Genomic DNA, 18,981 nt, shown 5'->3' with positions numbered 1-18,981 from the left:
AATTACTATAGAAATAATAGAATTTTTTTAACAACCAAACCAAATTTGAATTAGCCAGCCTGGGTCTTGGCCTAGGGCTAGTTCTGCCCCTGATGTACAACATTGCAAGTCTTGTTCACGTGGTTGCTCCGTTTAACGTTTATGTGCCCGCCGAGCAAAGCAACCTCCCCGTTAGCCTTCATGGTGCAACTACAAGCCATTAACAACCTCGGAAAAGAGAGTGTCAGTTTGAGTTTGTATCTGTGGGGGGAGAGAGAGATGGAGGCGACGACCGGGAGCTTGGCGAGGTCCGTGCTGGACGGCGTCCTGAGCAGCGTCGGTTCCGCCGTCGCCGACGAGGTCGCGCGCCTCATCGGCGTGCCGAAGGGTGGAGTTCATCCGCAACGAGCTGGAGATGATGCAGCCCTTCCTCAAGGTGGCCTCCGCCCACCCCGAGGCCGATGGGCGCACCGACACCGTTAGGACGTGGGTGAAGCAGGTGCGCGACCTCACGTACGACGTCGAGGACTGCCTCCTCGACTTCGCATTCTACGCGGCCACGAACTCGTCATCGCGAGCCGCCTCCTGGCTCCCGGGCACACTCGCCTCGCGCCGCCGCATCGCCGCGCGGATCCGGGACCTCAAGGCCAGCGTCGAGGAGCTGAACCAGCGCAACCTACGGTACCACAACGTCGTCGACCACACCGCGGCCCGCGCAGACCAGGAGCAGGCTGCTATGCTCCCTGACCACGACGGGCACTCGGCCGAGCTCGCGTTCCAGGTGTCGGACATCATCGGCCGGGAGCGCGAGAAGGAGGAGGTGAGAAGGCTGATCTCCGGAAGCAACGGCGCGCTGAGCATGGTGTCGGTGTGGGGGATGGGCGGCATGGGGAAGTCGTCGCTGGTTCGCTTGGTGCACAACGACCCCGAGCTCCTCGACGAGTTCGACTGCGGTGCATGGATCACCGTGCCGCACCCGCTCGACAGCCCCGACGTGTTCACGCGGCGGCTGAGGAAGGAGTTGGGCCTGTCACGTGACCAGGACATCGGGTTGTACCTGCAGGAGAAGCGCTACTTGGTCGTCGTGGGAACATATATGGAGAGTTTTTCTGTTCGGCAACAGCAAGGGCAGCCGTATCATCGTGACGACGCGCCGGGAGGACGTCGCCTGGCACTGCGCGGGGCATGCGGCGGAGTGGCATGGGCACGTCTACGAACTGAAGCCACTGGGGGAGCGGAGTCCAAGGATATCCTCTGTCAGAACGTGCGTCGTCCTTATCAACTCCAATTTTCTTGAGTTAATTTTACAAAATTATAGATAATTCGATAAGTTTATCGTAAAACTATATGTTTAAATAATAATTTTGCAAAACTGTAGCTTTAATGCTGATTTTATCGTAAAATTATAGTTTTTTTTTTTTGCAAAATTATCGTAAAACTATATATTTACACAACAATTTTATAAAATTACAGATTTACCGTTGATTTTATCGTAATACTACAGATTCTAGATGAGTTATTCCTAGCCTTATTACCATGAAGATCGGGCACTACTTGTTGTCTCACAGCAGTTGTCAGCTCATGAACGAACCGTCCAAGAGCTTATGAAAAACTACATATACTTTAACAAAATTATCACAAATCGCAAAATTATAGATTTAAGTAATAGTTTCATAAAACTATAAATTTAGCACCAATTTTATCGTAAAACTATAGATTGTATCGCAGACCTATTAACTCGACGAAAGGGCCCCGCTTGCAATCACCTGAACTCCCGAACGATTCATTTCATGAGCTGGCAGGTACTGTGAGACTACAAGCGAGGCCTGGTCATCATGGTAACATGGCTGTGAATAGCTCCTCTAGAATCTGTAGTTTTACGATAAAATCAGCGCTAAATCTATAATTTTATGAAATTATTACTTAAATCTGTAATTTTGCGATAAAATTAGCACTAAAACTGTAGTTCTGTGAAACTATTATTTAAATCTGTAGTTTTACGATAATTTTATCAAAATATATGTAATTTTATAAAATTTACTCAATTTTCTTCTACTAAGTCTCCCCTTGCACTATCTCCCTTCATCCATTTTGATTTGCTATGATGAGATTAATGCACTGAAAAAAGAACGCCACCCCTTTCTAAATTGACTTTACTGTTTAGTACTTTGACTAACAATACATTCTACAATATCTATTAAGTAAAATAGCAATATTATTGTTTTACTTGTGATCAATATTACTTCAAACATATTATATACATGGAACTATTTACATATATTTACTCCCTTCGTTACTTTTTGTTTGACGTCATAGAATATGTCCCGTCAAAATCTCTAAAGTTTGACCACTAGTTCCAAACTAACAACATTAGCTATGTGAAAATTATATGACTAGATTTGTCCTTAAAAATATATTTATAAAATTATAATTTTATTAGTATTTATTAATATAAAGTTATAAAAAATTGTGATCGAGTCACGTCTTAGAGACCGCCAAAAGTCAAAAAAAAAAACAAAGAGTATTTGTTGAAAGTTTAATAATCAAAGTTCTAACAGAGAAGTCAATATTATCAATTATTTGAAAACAGAAGTAGTAGTTAAAAGGACTAAACTCTTTTTTTACAACAATAGAATGAGTAGATGAGATAGTAGCGCGCACTAAAACTAGATACTCTCTCCAATGCCAAATAAAAGTCTATTCGGACTTTGGTACAAGAATTAAGTTGAGGGCTACAATAACCCTATTACCCATCAATTATTGTTAGAGTTAAGGTGTGTTGCAATTTTGTTGTATTGGTTGGAGTGTATTTAAGTAGGGATAGAAATAGAAGAATAAAGAAAAATGTGCATTAGAGTTGTTAATGGACTTTTTGTGTGAATTGCAAGGGAGGCTATGAATTTATATTTGGGATCAGAGGAAGTAGCATAACGATTAGTTTCTGAAACCAATAAACGGGCAATGATTAGTTTCTAAACCAGCAACCGGGCATGCCAAATTATGTGTTAATTTAAAGGAATATATTTTTCTTCATGAAAATAATAAATCAAAACCTGCCCTAAGTCTTCAGCTACCATGGAAATACACCTTCAGTGATCCACTTAGAGCTATTTCTCCTCTCTTGTATTTGTTTTAACGATCGGCGTACTTGCTTTGAGGATTATCTCTTGCAGTTGTTTGATCATAGTCATTTTTCTGGTTTCAGCATTTATAATACATGACTTTAGTGAAATTTTACATATAGTGGCGATGGCAAGATAGGCCGGCAAGTGGTGATGCAAATGCACAGTATCCACTAGATTGGCTGGTTGAAGTGATGTTGAACGGCAGGCTAGCTATTGACAATGAGGTTAAAAATTTGCCTTTCTAGCTTTGCCACTAAGAAATATGTACTGATAACTTCGCTACACTTCAGCAAATTAACAGTTTTTAAGAACTTTTTAGGACATGGGAACCTATAAACATACTCCTCGATTAGAAATGCAAGTTGTTTAGGATATTTAAAATATGTTATTTCAAATAAAAAGAATAACATATTATGAAAGTAAGTTTACTGGCGATACTATTAAGATCTATCTTATATTGTCGATATATGTAATTCTTTATATATCAGTGTTTAAAGCTCAAAAAGTGTGACCAGCACAAATTGTAAAATGACTTACTTTTCCAATCGGTGAGATCAGAGCTCATGTTAAAGTCTGTCCAAAATATTAAAAAAATAATCCTATCATATCATAATCTTTTCGAGCAATCCTTCAATCCAAATACTTTCTCCCATCCTATGAATTTCTATTGAGTGCTACTTAAATCCAAATATATGTAGCAGGATTAGTTCCTTTGGAACAAATTCATCTATTTCTCCTTCAAAATTTCTTTGTTCTATATAGTCCTTAAATATGTGGTAAATCACATACTGCAACTTACTTTCATGGTTGGTTGGATATCACACTTTGCTATAATGACAAGCCATACTTCTGCTCACCTTTTTGGTTTGAGGACGTAACGGTGTTGTTTGGTTTGAAAGAATATGTTGATTTATCACCATATCATTTGTCATAACTAGATATTTAGTGTAGATACCAAGAAACCAATGTATCCTACCAAATTCATGGGACGACCCAAATCAGTATTGGTGCTTAAAAAGCTGTTGTGGTGAACCAAACCATGGCTATATGAATTCAAATTTCAAACTTATCTAGCTTACATGACCTTGATTTTGAAGGTTTGACAAACTCTCCTTCGAAGCTCTAGTTGCCTCCACATCTTCCTTCATTAACAACTCGCAACCCCCCACCCACCTCCGAGTCCCAACCCACCTCAACACACACGCAGAGAGAGAGAGAGGGGCTCATAGTCAAAGGAAGTGACGACGGCGGCGAGCGGCGTTGGAAGGCAGAAGGGAGGGCATGCCTTGTTGGAGACCAAACGGGAGCGGCGTGTGGTCTATGCATGCCATGCTCACCAACCTCCTCAAGCCCACTCCCATGCCTATGGCTGCACATCTGAACGCCCTCAAAGTGTTCGACGAAATGCGTAGCTTGCAAATGTCACACGCCATGAGCATTCTATTCCTGGAGATTAAACGACGAACATGAAACTTCTGCGATACGTGGTTGCGGCATATCTCGTCATTCTTGGGTTACCTGGTTAGATATCTGTCCCACATTTATCTTGACGCTTTTAGTATCTTCGTCTATTTCATGTAAGACTGTAATACTGTGTAAATTTCGTTAAGTTCTTAATGGAAATAGGATTTTCCCGAGTTCGGAAAAAATGCGAGGTTGTGGCGTAAGAAAAACAGTGGCTCGAGTTTTCAGTTAGTCATTTTTTCAGAGAAAGTATATTATGTCTTGGCTTCAGCACTACTAAAAAATTGAACGAAGATTCCCATTGACCTTATGGCATGCACACACGATGGTTGACAAGAATGAGACATATAGATCCTTAGCCAGTTCTCCACTTTTAGAGGTATAAAGCATTTTCAGAATCACCATGTGTCCATGTCACTGCATGTGCCTGCTCTATTTCTCATTAATCCATTTTATTTTTCCTGGACACTCATTTATCTACTTCATTTCCATCATTTGTAGGTCTACAAATCAACTAAGTACACTTTGCCAGAGGAAATTGAGGAGCAAACCCGCCATATCTTGAGGAGATGTCGGGGGCTTCCCCTTGCCATATCTACAATCGGAGGTCTCCTCGCCAACAGGCCTATAAGAAGCAAAGAATGGAGGAATTTGCACGAACACCTTGGTGCAGAACTGGAGTCTGACCTCCGCAACATCAGGAAGGTGATTGTCTCAAGTTATGATGGCTTACCATATCACTGAAATCAATCTTCTTGGACCTCAGTATCTTCCTTGAGAACCATGAGATGAGATGCACCCGCTTGTTGAGGTGGTGGATGGCAGAAGGCTACATGCCTGTGGAGGATGTAGGGGAGCGTTTCTACAATGAGCTCATTAATAGAAGCATGATTCAACTTTCCAAGAAGAAGCTCACCCCTGGAGAAAGAATTGGATGCCGGGTTCATAGCATGGTGCTGAAAATCATCTTGTCCAAATCTGTCGGTGTATTCAGAACCAGGGGTCCCTAAGTCCCGAGGCCAGGCCGGCCATCCACCACATGTCACCACCCTGCAAGGTAAGAAGAAGCTAAGTCCCGGGAGAAGGTGCTCGGGGCCGCCGCCTCTGGTTCCCGAGCACTCTAGTTCCCCAATGATCTGCAGAGCCCAAATACTAAGAAGGAAGTGCTCGGGAGAGAGTGCTCGGGGCTGCACGCGGCAGCCCCCGAGGACTCGGTGCCTCGAAGGTCCCACCAAAGTGCTCGGGAGAGAGTGCTCGGGGCTGCACGTGGCAGCCCCCTAGGACTTGGTGCCCCGAAGGTCCCACCGAAGTGCTCGGGAGAGAGTGCTCGGGGCTGCACGTGGCAGCCCCCGAGGACTCGATGCCCCGAAGGTCCCACCGAAGTGCTCGGGAGAGAGTGCTCGGGGCTGCACGTGGCAGCCCCCGAGGACTCGGTGCCCCGAAGGTCCCACCGAAGTGCTCGGGAGAGAGTGCTCGGGGCTGCACGTGGCAGCCCCCGAGGACTCGGTGCCCCGAAGGTCCCACCGAAGTGCTCGGGAGAGAGTGCTCGGGGCTGCACGTGGCAGCCCCCGAGGACTCGTGCCCCGAAGGTCCCACCGAAGTGCTCGGGAGAGAGTGCTCGGGGCTGCACGTGGCAGCCCCCGAGGACTCGGTGCCCCGAAGGTCCCACCGAAGTGCTCGGGAGAGAGTGCTCGGGGCTGCACGTGGCAGCCCCCGAGGACTCGGTTCCCCGAAGGTCTCACTCAAGTGCTCGGGAGAGAGTGCTCGGGGCTGCACGAGGTAGCCCCCGAGGACTCGGTTCCCCGAAGGTTCACGCAAGATCATTCAACGACCCAAAGGGTCCCGTCGTCAGGGTGTCATCCAGTCAAAGGCCTAATGCCGCATTTAATGGGCACGCGCGGTCTGACATCCTGACATCCTGACATTCTCAGCTGCCCACGCCCCAGTGTCAGACCCTGCCATGCACTGGCAGGGGGGCGTGGGTCCATTAAATGCACGGGTCCCGTCCCGTTTCATCCAGGTGCCTCGGGATAACGTTGCCAGAATCGAAGCGCTCGGCCTGCCACCCTGCCCTGGCAGAAGAACAAGACAGGGTGGGCGCACCGGGCACCTCTGAGGCTGCCCGGTGGGCCCCTTTCATGGCGCCCCGAGGCTTCCGCAGCGGATGGTGGTCGAATGCGCGCCGCATTTCTCCACCGCCCCTGTCACTTCGCCAAGATGAAATGATTACGCCTTTCTCCGTGGCACCTTGGCATTCGCGTCCCCTCTTTCCCATTCAGGATATGTTGAGGTCGGCGCGCCTATAAAAGGAAAGGATGGAGAACACTAAAAAAGGAGAGCAACAGCCCCCGACCACAAGACAACCAAGAGACCAGATAACCAACAATCTCCGGCGAGCCAGGCCAAAGATAGATCGACAGACACTCGAACCAGCTCAAGTTAAGCTGGAACATAAGAGCCTCAAGCTCTTTGTAAACAGTTCTCCCCTTAGAACCAGATACCTCCTTGAAGAATCCCCTTCAAGGATAAATATAGCGCTCATACAGGAGTAGGGTGTTACGCCTCCGTGCGGCCCGAACCTGTCTAAAACCCGGCGTTCCCACTAGCCATCGCATTTATTTCCGTTCTCGCTTATTTCCCACACAAGCTTTTCCAGGATCATCCCCTCGGCCGAATCTCTAAAAAGGGGTCTCTCGGGATCCCTGCGACAGGAGTTCACTCTCCGACAGCTGGCGCGCCAGGTAGGGGGGAATATCCCTGGATTGTTTGTTTCACTTTTTTCTCCACAGGAAAAGATGGCCGGTGGGCACCGTCTCCAGCGTTCCGGCTCCACTTCCAGTAACGGAACGCTGCCCCACGACCGAGAAAGCCCCATCGCTGCTGCGTGCTCGCGGCAGCCGCCATCCACGCGTGCGGTTTTTCCCGCCCAAGGGGATCAAGGCGCTGGGCCCATCAGCGCCGCCACCGCTGCCGACGTACTTTCCGACCCCCAGCAGGTGGTCGGGACCCCGGCCGCCAGGTCCGCCTCTGGACCACGTCGGGTGCCGCCTCAGCGCAGGCTCGCTTTCAGTGAGGCCAGCCCAGGGAGCGCGTTGCTTGCAGCACAAGCTCTCCTCAGACACCCGCCCATTCAGGCCACGCCAAACACTCCGGAAGGCCGGTGGATGCAAGATGTCGTCGCTTTGGTCGGCACTGCTCGTCGCCAGGTGCAGGCCGGGAGTCCTCGCGCCACTTCTCGGCACGGTGCCGCCAGAGCTGGCTCCTCAGCGGGCAACACCCGCACGGGCCGAGGGGTTTCCAGGCGGAGCGCCATCCCCCTGGCCATGTCCGAAGCCCAGGACCTTCGTTTGCATCTTGACGAGCGAAGGGGCCACGAAGATGCCCGAGTCACTCTCGAACGTCAGCGGGAGACCCGGCAGGGGGTTGGGGCAGAGGACCAGGCTTCCTCTCTCCCGGCCCACGGCCACCGGGGATCCCCGGCTCACCGCTTCTCGCCACCGAGAACCCCCGCTCGTGCTGCGGGGTACGGCACCGGTTGCCGTGCCTTCACCACCGAGCTCCGCCGGGTGAGGTGGCCTTCCAAGTTCCGCCCCGAGCTGCCGGAGAAGTACGACGGGTCCATCGACCCCGTCAAGTTCCTCCAGATCTACACGACGGCCGTCCAAGCGGCCGGTGGCAACGAAAAGGTGATGGTAAACTATTTTCATGTTGCCTTGAGGGGTTCCGCCCGCTCTTGGATTATGAACTTACCCCCAGGATCTATCAGCTCCTGGGATGACCTGTGCCACCAATTCGTGGCCAACTTTCAGGGCACGTTCGCACGTCCCGGTTTGGAGTGCGACCTCCACGCCGTCCAACAGCAGGAAGGGGAGACGCTACGGCGATTTATACAGCGTTTCAGCCAGGTTCGCAACACTATTCCGCGAGTGGCCCCCCATGCTGTTATTGTTGCTTTCCGGCAGGGCGTCCGTGATGAGCGGATGCTCGAGAAGCTAGGTACGCACGAGATCGAGACCCCTGCGGAACTTTTCGCACTGGCCGATAAGTGCGCCAAGGCTGCGGAGGCCAGGGCGTGGCATGCTCCTCGCCCCGCTTCCGATCAGCCAAGTTCTTCCCGCTCTGATAAGCGGGAAAAGAAAAAGAGAAGGAAGCGCGAGGCAGCTCTCGTCGAGCCAGCCCAAGTCCCCGCTCACAGGGTACCACAAAGAGCCCGATCACCGGCAAAAGCGTCGGCCGGGTGTCGATCGGCGCCCCGTCGGGGCTCCTGCTCGGGCTCCTCCTCGGGCCTCTGTGCCCGCGAGGGCCCCGGCACCGGCTAGGGCGCCAGCTCCAGCAAGAGCCCCGGCCCCTGGCCGAGCTCCTATTCCAGCGAGGGCCCCCGCTCCCGCGGGGCCCGAGCCAGGTAAATGGTGTCCCATACACCTGACCAGATGGCACGACCTCACGGAGTGTCGTACGGTCAAAGGACTCGTGGAGCAGCGCCAGAGGGAGCGCGACGAGTCCCGCGGAGGAGGCGATACCGAGGTCGTCCCCAACAACGCCGAGCTCGGCTTCCAGGAGCCCGAGCATGCGGTCGCCTTCATCAACGGGGGCGCTTACACACCCTGCTCGCGCCGTGGCATCAAGGTCATGCGGCGCGAAGTGTGCTCGGCAACCCCGAGCGAGGAGGCCACAAGACCCCTGAGGTGGTCGGATGCTCCGATCACGTTCAGCATGGCTGATCACCCCGTCAGTACTGCAGCCGTGGGACGGCTACCTCTGGTTGTGTCTCCCACTATCTGCAATGTTAAGGTCGGCAGAGTGCTGATCGACAGTGGTGCCGGCCTCAACCTCCTTTCCAAAGAGGCTTTTGAGAAGCTGCAAGTATCTTCCCGACGCCTAAAGCCGTCACTCCCCTTCTGTGGAGTAACTCCCGGGCACTCCCTGCCCCTCGGGCAGGTTGAGTTGCCTGTCACGTTCGGGAGCCGGGACAACTTTCGCACGAAGTGCGTCCTCTTCGATGTCGCGGAGCTCCCTCTCCCCTACAACGCCATCCTCGGGCGTCCGGCGCTCGCCAAGTTTATGATGGCCGTGCATTATGCATACCTTACGGTTAAGATGCCCGGCCCCGCAGGCTCTATATCCGTGATCGCTGACTCCGACGGCGCTGTCTCCTGCGCCGAACAATCATACATGGCTCTGGTCTCAGCGCAGGCCGAGGTTGATGGCTCTTCAGGGGGCCCGGGACCCTCTTCATCCAGACCCTGACTCGCCGCCGACACCTCTGTTCCAACGAAGGAGGTCGAGGTGGGCGAAGACGCTACCCAGGTTGTCCGTATCGGCAGCGAACTGGGCAGCAAATAGGAAAGTGCGCTCGTCGCCTTCCTCCGGGCTAACGTGGACGTGTTTGCCTGGCAACCGTCCGACATGCCCGGGATCCCTAGGGAGGTGATCGAGCATCACTTGGCTGTGCGTCCGGACGCCCGCCCAGTGAAGCAGAAGGTCCGGCGGCAGGCGCCAGAGCGCCAGGAGTTTATCCGCGAGCAGGTCCGCAAGCTCCTCGACGCCGGATTCATCCGAGAAGTCCTCCACCCCGACTGGCTAGCAAACCCAGTCATCGTCCCGAAGGCCAACGGCAAGCTTCGCATGTGCGTGGACTACACCGACCTTAACAAGGCTTGTCCTAAAGATCCCTTCCCCTTACCTCGCATTGATCAAATCGTAGATTCAACTGCGGGATGTGATCTTTTGTGCTTCCTGGATGCAAACTCTGGGTATCACCAGATTCGCATGGCCGTAGGGGACGAGGAAAAAACTGCTTTTACTACCCCGGTGGGGACTTATTGCTACATGTCAATGCCTTTCGGCCTGCGCAACGCTGGATCATCCTTCCAGCGCGCCATTCGTATCACTCTTAACTCGCAGGTTGGCCGCAACGTCGAGGCTTACATCGACGATCTCGTGGTCAAAACCCGAGACCGCGCCACCCTGCTCGAGGACCTTGCCGAGACTTTCAACAGTCTCCGCTCTACCCGCCTCAAGCTCAACCCGGAGAAATGTGTCTTCGGGGTGCCGGCGGGCAAGCTCCTTGGTTTCTTGGTCTCTGGCCGAGGAATCGAGGTCAATCCGGAGAAGATCCGGGCCATCGAGCAAATGCGACCCCCGGTTCGACTCAAGGAGGTCCAGCGCCTCGCCGGCTGCATGGCAGCCCTCGGGCGCTTCATCTCCAAGCTCGGGGAGCGAGGGCTCCCCCTCTTCAAGCTTTTGAAGAAATCCGGTCGTTTTAACTGGACGTCGGAAGCCGAGCAGGCCTTCCGCGACTTAAAGAAGTACCTTACCTCGCCACCCGTTTTGGTGGCTCCCTCCCAAGGTGAGCCCCTACTACTTTATGTTTCGGCCACTCCACAGGTCGTGAGCATAGTGCTGGTGGTGGAGCGCGATAAATGTTCGGGGCCGGGTGCTGGGTCCCAGCTCCCAGAGGCCCCCGACCGTTCACTTATCCTCGCGGATCCCCCTGGGCAAGGGGTCGAGCCCGAACACACTGCTCTTCCCAGCCAAGGAATCGAGCCCGAGTGCCCGGCCAGCCCCGACCATACCGCCGACCCTGGGGGCTGTGGCAGCCCCCCGGGTGGGGCCACCATCCGGGCCCGCCGGGTACAGCGATCGGTGTACTTCGTCAGCGAGGTCCTCCGGGAGGCCAAGACAAGGTATCCCCAGGCGCAGAAGCTACTCTATGCCGTGCTCGTCGCCTCCCGGAAGCTGCGCCACTACTTCCAGGCGCACAAGATCTCGATGGTTACCACTTATCCACTGGGACCCATTCTCCGGAACCGGGAGGGCACCGGGCGCGTTGTCAAATGGGTGGTTGAGTTGGCGGAGTTCGACCTACACTTCGTCTGTCGCCAGGCAATCAAAAGCCAGGCACTCTCCGACTTCTTGGCAGAATGGACGCCCGTCCCCTGCGTCTGCCTATCCTGGGCACGACGCGCCCGGGTACTGGGTTATGCACTTCGATGGCTCCCTCTCGCTGAAAGGCGCAGGGGCCGGAGTGGTTCTCACCTCCCCAACGGGTGAAGAGCTCCGGTACGTCGTACAGTTGCAGTTCCGCGCGTCCAACAACATGGCGGAGTATGAAGGTCTCATCGCCGGCCTCCGGGCTGCGGTGGGGCTCGGGATTCGTCGCCTCCTGGTCAAAGGGGACTCTCAGCTGGTCGTCAACCAGGTTCCCAAGGAGTACCAGTGCACGGATCCACAAATGGCAGCGTACGTGGATGCAGTCAGAAAGCTCGAGAGACGCTTCGACGGCCTCGAATTACGGCATATCCCTCGCCGCGACAATGCTCCGGCTGACGAGCTCTCTCTCCTGGCCTCCTCACGTGCGCGGGCCCCTGTCGGAGTCTTTGAAGAAAGACTCGCACGGCCTTCCGTCCTGCCTGCCGAACAGGATGAAGGGGAAACCTCGAACTCAAATCAGGGGACCCCGGCGGTACCCTCAGTGGGAAGCCCCGTCAGGGCGCCGCCGTCCGGCGAGTGCGCTGTGCTCGCCGAATGTTCTCAAGATGCCTCGTGTATGTCTGACATCCGAGGGTACTTGAAAGAAAAGTTCCTACCCGAGGATGAGGCGTCTGCCGAAAGGGTTGCTCGGCAGTCCAAACGCTATGCCATAGTAGATGGGGATCTCTACCGACGTAGCGCAGGAGGTGTCCTCCTGAAATGCATCTCTCGGGCAGAAGGCGGCGATCTTCTCGCTGAGGTCCACGAGGGCGAGTGCGGTGGCCATTCATCGTTCCGCACGCTGGTCGGGAAAGCCTTCCGGCAAGGTTTCTACTGGCCTACAGCTCTCCAGGATGCTTCCGAGCTGGTTCGGCGCTGCAGGGCGTGCCAGTTCCATGCAAAGCAGATTCACCAGCCAGCTCAGGCTCTCCATACCATTCCCCTGTCAATGGCCTTTCGCGGTCTGGGGTTTGGACATTCTGGGTCCATTCCCCCGAGCAGTCGGGGGCTATGCATACCTATATGTCGCTATCGACAAATTCACTAAGTGGCCGGAGGCGGTCCCAGTCATCAAGGTAACCAAAAATACGGCGCTCCAGTTTATCCGCGGCATCACTAGCCGCTTTGGTGTCCCCAATCGGATTATCACCGACAATGACACCCAGTTCACTAGTGCCTTATTCGGGGACTATTGCGAAGATCTCGGCATCAAGCTTTGCTTCGCTTCCGTCGCTCATCCTCGGAGTAACGGGCAGGTCGAGCGCGTCAATGCGGAAATTCTGAAGGGCCTCAAAACCCGGACCTATAACGTGCTCGCTAAGCACGGGAAGGGATGGGTAGACGAGCTGCCAGCCGTGCTGTGGGCCAATCGGACTACGCCAAGCCGCGCCACCGGGGAGACTCCTTTCTTCCTCGTCTACGGCGCCGAAGCAGTCCTCCCCTCCGAGCTCACTCTGGGCTCCCCTCGAGTGCATGCATACTCTGAGGGTGAGCAGGAGCATCAAAGGCGCGACGACGTGGACTACCTGGAAGAGTGCCGGCGGCGTGCTGCTGTCCAGGCGGCTCGGTACCAGCAGAGTCTGCGGTGTTATCATCTGCGCCATGTCCGGGCCCGGTCTCTCGAGGTGGGGGACCTAGTTCTCCGACGCATCCAGTCGCGCGAAGGAATGAATAAGTTGTCCCCTGTGTGGGAAGGTCCCTTCACCGTGATCGCGGTCCCCCGGGCAGGTTCTTTCAGGTTGGCGACGAAGGAAGGACAGCCACTCCCGAATCCATGGAACATCGAGCATCTTCGACGCTTCTACCCGTAGATTGTCGTGCTCGCGGTTCAGGTTAGCAAGGCCGGGGGCTTCTCCCCGCCCAAGCAGTCTGAAGGCTTCGCCCCATGGGGTAAGTCGCTGTCGCCCAACCTTGTAAATATTGCACATTAAGTTTTTCAATAAGCAATCGCTATGTCAGAATACTTTTTCTGGATTCCGTATGTCTAATCTGTCTGGTGAGGAGCTCGGTTGTGCGAGAAAAAATTCGCTCTCTCTCTCTTTTCCCGCTGGCAAAAGAATCCCGATCGGTATGCATGCGAGCAGTCGCCGCTGACTTACGTCCGCCATGGTAGGCTGTGGTGTTCGGTGTCGTGACAGGCTCCCGGGCACTACCGAGTTTCGGGGTGCTCCGGGTAATCCCATCACTCGAGCTGCTCGAGTAGTCCGGAGCTCGGGCCCCCGGAGCGGGCTGTCGGTGCTCGGTCTGGTCTGTCATACCTAGGCACCACCAAAACATAAGACCTCTGGGTTATGCCTCTGACCGCTCTTGTCCGCCGGTTTGGGTATTCGAGAGGTCTCGGGTCGAAAACGAGAGCAGTCTATAGCAAGTACCGCACTGACAGAGCGCACCAGACAAAGAAATCCTATTTTTTCTCTTAAGTCACAGACTGGCGATCGCAAGCAGCTCGGCCGCTAGGGCTTCAATGCCCCGGTCTTTGGTCGACCCCAAGGGTCCTCGGGTGGTCCTGCCACTTAGGCTTGGGTGGTCGAGATCACCCGACCCTAGGAGCCTCGTATGCCTCTGGGCACTCGGGCGCTCCGTTGAAAGAATCGAGTCCCCGGGCACCCGAGCTCGGAAGCACATCCCTCCTGGATCGATGAGCCGGAAGGCCGACAGCTGTCCGGTGAGTGGTTATATTCAAACAAGTCTGCTTTAAGTAAATTTATGTCCTCGAGTCACTCTCGGGGGCTCTCGCGGTTTAATCTGTTCGGCGAGGTGGCCTCCTCGCACGCAAAACCCTGCCGCGTGACTACTTTTTCCCAGAACGACAGACGGTTTGCAGAAAAGAGTAGCGTGCTTGCGATAACGTCTGACCGAAGCCCTTCGTGGTGGTCGTGGTGTTCGGTCCGCTTTTAAGGACCCCGAGCACTACCGAGTCCTCGGGTGCCCTGGGTAATCCTATCACTCGAGCTACTCGGGTAGTCCGGAGCTCAGGTCTCGGGGGCGGGCTGTTAGTGCTCGGCCTGGCCCGTTTTAAGCCCGGGCACCACCGGACCACGAGGACTCTTGGTCACATTCTCGCCCGCACGCGTCTCCTTTCTACTAACTGAGTGGTCGCAGGGCGAAAAAGTGTTCATCAGGCACGGCGTGTTCCGAGCGGGATTGATCCATCTCCCGGGCAAGGAAGTCTGTGTCTTTGTTCTTAACTTAGGCGATGTGGATTCGCGAGAGCTTGAAGGCCGACTGTGCCAGCAACAGCGATCAAGACAACTTCCTCCTTGGGGACGGGAAGGTCGGGAACGGCCCGACTGAGTACTCCCCGGGACTTCAAAGTAAAACATCGGAAGAAGCGTTGAACACATAGAGAAACTGGAGTTGCGAGCCCAGGGAAAAACAGCCATTTAATATTCACAGGATACTTCCAATGCACTTTCTAAGGGTTCACTCCTACATCTACAAACAAAAGAAAAGAGGCTACAAAAGATCTAGTCAGCGGTAGAAGCGTCGGCTGAATCCTCTGAGTCATCCCCGGGGGCTGGCGGCGGCGGCACCTCTCGCCTGAAGCCGGCCGCCACCTCAGCGGCGGTGCTCCGGACCGCTGCCCGGGCGGCCTCCCCCTCAGCCTCGACCACTCCCTCACGCGCCGGCTCCAGTGGGAAGTTCGGGTCCCTGCTTCGGTAGCAGGCCAGGACGTGCTCGGCCACGGCACGTGCCAAACCACGTCCCTCCCGGGCAGCGAGTTCCTGGACTGCCCAAGGCAGGGTCTCGAGGCGCTCGCAGACCTGCTGCAACCCCAACACTTGTCGTGCGGGGCCGTCGCCTTTCTTGTCGTCGACAAGCCGTCCGAGACCACCCTTCTCCACGGCCCGTCGCATCCGCCGGAGTATGTCCTCCAGCATATGCTCGAGGTTGACCCGCGAGACAAAGGCAGTCTCGATTTTCTCCTTGGTGGCCCGCAGCTGTGCCTCGAGTCCCTGGTCCCCGGCCGGATCGGAAGAACCGCCAGCCGCGGTGGGGGCGGCAGCCTGCTTCGTCTTGGCCACCATCTCGGACAAGGCGCGCTCGCGCTCGGCCAGTTCCGCCTCGTGCTTCGCATTCTCCTCCGCCCTGGTAGCCGCGGCGGCCGTCGCAGCAGCAGCTTCGCCCTCTCAGCGACTCAGTTCGCCTTCTCGGCGACTCAACTCATTCTCCCGCCGATCGTGCGATGTCAGCGGTTGCCAGGCGTATTTTCCTCGATCTGCGCGGCGACCGCGCGTGCCGCCCGTATGGTTATGATACCCTTCGGAAGTTGTGTGGACACGCGTCCACTCATTTTCCCGTTGGAACATACTTGAGGTCTAGGTCCGCAAGGGCCACCCCTCGAAAGCTTGCCACATGGCGTCCGCGCCAGCCTTGGCCTCGGTCGCGACGAAGGGCCCATTCGCAGTCTCCGTCCCATCGGCTACCAACGGGCCCGGGGGCTACTGTCGGTGTATTCAGAACCAGGGGTCCCTAAGTCCCGAGGCCAGGCCGGCCATCCACCACATGTCACCACCCTGCAAGGTAAGAAGAAGCTAAGTCCCGGGAGAAGGTGCTCGGGGCCGCCGCCTCTGGTTCCCGAGCACCCTAGTTCCCCGATGATCTGCAGAGCCCAAATACTAAGAAGGAAGTGCTCGGGAGAGAGTGCTCGGGGCTGCACGCGGCAGCCCCCGAGGACTCGGTGCCTCGAAGGTCCCACCAAAGTGCTCGGGAGAGAGTGCTCGGGGCTGCACGTGGCAGCCCCCGAGGACTTGGTGCCCCGAAGGTCCCACCGAAGTGCTCGGGAGAGAGTGCCCGGGGCTGCACGTGGCAGCCCCCGAGGACTCGGTGCCCCGAAGGTCCCACCGAAGTGCTCGGGAGAGAGTGCCCGGGGCTGCACGTGGCAGCCCCCGAGGACTCGTGCCCCGAAGGTCCCACCGAAGTGCTCGGGAGAGAGTGCTCGGGGCTGCACGTGGCAGCCCCCGAGGACTCGGTGCCCCGAAGGTCCCACCGAAGTGCTCGGGAGAGAGTGCTCGGGGCTGCACGTGGCAGCCCCCGAGGACTCGGTTCCCCGAAGGTCTCACTCAAGTGCTCGGGAGAGAGTGCTCGGGGCTGCACGAGGTAGCCCCCGAGGACTCGGTTCCCCGAAGGTTCGCGCAAGATCATTCAACGACCCAAAGGGTCCCGTCGTCAGGGTGTCATCCAGTCAAAGGCCCAATGCCGCATTTAATGGGCACGCGCGGTCTGACATCCTGACATCCTGACATTCTCAGCTGCCCACGCCCCAGTGTCAGACCCTGCCATGCACTGGCAGGGGGGCGTGGGTCCATTAAATGCACGGGTCCCGTCCCGTTTCATCCAGGTGCCTCGGGATAACGTTGCCAGAATCGAAGCGCTCGGCCTGCCACCCTGCCCTGGCAGAAGAACAAGACAGGGTGGGCGCACCGGGCACCTCTGAGGCTGCCCGGTGGGCCCCTTTCATGGCGCCCCGAGGCTTCCGCAGCGGATGGTGGTCGAATGCGCGCCGCATTTCTCCACCGCCCCTGTCACTTCGCCAAGATGAAATGATTACGCCTTTCTCCGTGGCACCTTGGCATTCGCGTCCCCTCTTTCCCATTCAGGATATGTTGAGGTCGGCGCGCCTATAAAAGGAAAGGATGGAGAACACTAAAAAAGGAGAGCAACAGCCCCCGACCACAAGACAACCAAGAGACCAGATAACCAACAATCTCCGGCGAGCCAGGCCAAAGATAGATCGACAGACACTCGAACCAGCTCAAGTTAAGCTGGAACATAAGAGCCTCAAGCTCTTTGTAAACAGTTCTCCCCTTAGAACCAGATACCTCCTTGAAGAATCCCCTTCAAGGATAAATATAGCGCTCATACAGGAGTAGGGTGTTACGCCTCCGTGCGGCCCGAACCTGTCTAAAACCCGGCGTTCCCACTAGCCATCGCATTTATTTCCGTTCTCGCTTATTTCCCACACAAGCTTTTCCAGGATCATCCCCCCGGCCGAATCTCTAAAAAGGGGTCTCTCGGGATCCCTGCGACAGGAGTTCACTCTCCGACAAAATCCATCGAGGAGAACCAACTATTCCTTATCGAGAGGCACTCCAATGAAGTTCCGCAAAGTAAGATTCACCACCTTGTAGTATCCGGATGGAAGAGGAGGGAGGAGAAATTGGAAAAGATAAACATGTCATATATCCGATCGTTGACAATCTTTGGAAAATGCCCTGCATCTCTCATCTCTTCAAAAAAGCGGCTGTTGCGAGTGCTAGACCTGGAGGACATGATCAATCTGGAGAATGATGACCTCAAGCATATAGGGGAGCTACACCACCTAAGGTATCTATGCCTGCGTGGAACAGATATTTTGAAGCTTCCGTCTTCTTTGCAGAATCTTCGATACCTGGAAACATTAAACATCCAAGAAACAAAGGTGACACAGCTCCCTGATGGCATTGCCAAACTTGAGAAGCTGTGTTATCTTCTGGCTGGCGTCAACTTCACCAAGGATTTGCTATAGAAGATGGCAGAGTCACGGAGGGACAACCACAAGGCCTCCCTTTTTGGAAACATGGCAGCCTGTCTATGATGCTACTGAGAGTGCTGCAAGGTTTCCACCATGGACCATTTCAGTATAAGGGCTCTAGAAGGAATTGAGAAGTTAAAGAACTTGCACATGTTGGGGGTGGTCAATGTTGGCTGGGGCAATGGTGTGGCAGGGGGCTCGAGAAGCTAACAAACCCGTTAAGGTTAGGGGTCACAGGATTCAATGAGGAAGAAGGGCAGGAGCTGTTCAGGTCGATAGGCAAGTTACGCCGATTGCAACAGCTCGAAGTGCGCTCTGATTCACTTGAATTTCTTCAGGAAAGGGATACATCACAAATATCAAGAGTTCCAAAACATCTAGTTTCATTGAGGCTGTGTGGTAAGCTCAGCAGGCTACCTAAATGGATCAATTCACTCGATGATTTAGCGAAGGTGAAGCTACTGGGGATAGAACTGAAGGAAGAAGACATCTTGTGCCTTCAAAACTTGTGTATCATGGCTTTGCTAGGCCTGTGGGAAAACTCTTACGTAGGGGAGTCGTTGCTTTTCCATATTAGTACATTCCTAAGCTCAAGTTCCTTGATATTGACGGCAAGTGAGGATTGAGACAGTAGAAATCAAGAAAGGTGCGATGCCTAACCTTGAGTAACTTTGGGTGAACAAGTGCCCATCACTACAAGACAAAGAGAAGGGCTTGTCCGGAGTGCAATCCCTGTTGAACCTTAAGGAGCTTCTTCTGAAGAATTGTGGTGAGAAAGAGAACATGATGAAGATACTACAAGGACAAGTCTCTGTACACGTTAGACGACCTAAGTTCCTTGTTGGCAAGTTGATTGTACTCTAGTAACCAAATCCGCCCACTAGTGTGACAGCTGAGCAATGAAGGCGGAGCCATGGAAAATTGTTT

At 54.3% G+C, this 18,981-nt stretch overlaps 1 pseudogene; it reads left to right on the top strand.

Moving 5' to 3' along the window:
* Positions 1-258: 258 nt before the first annotated feature.
* LOC133897034 (disease resistance protein Pik-2-like) lies at positions 259-18,918 on the top strand (annotated as a pseudogene).
* The last annotated feature ends 63 nt before the right edge of the window (positions 18,919-18,981 follow it).

Source organism: Phragmites australis, chromosome 17 (genome assembly GCF_958298935.1).
Source record: "Phragmites australis chromosome 17, lpPhrAust1.1, whole genome shotgun sequence".
NCBI classification, from domain to species: Eukaryota; Viridiplantae; Streptophyta; class Magnoliopsida; order Poales; family Poaceae; genus Phragmites; species Phragmites australis.
The sequence above is the reverse complement of the archived record's forward strand: the minus strand, read 5'-3'. Positions and strand labels throughout refer to the sequence as shown.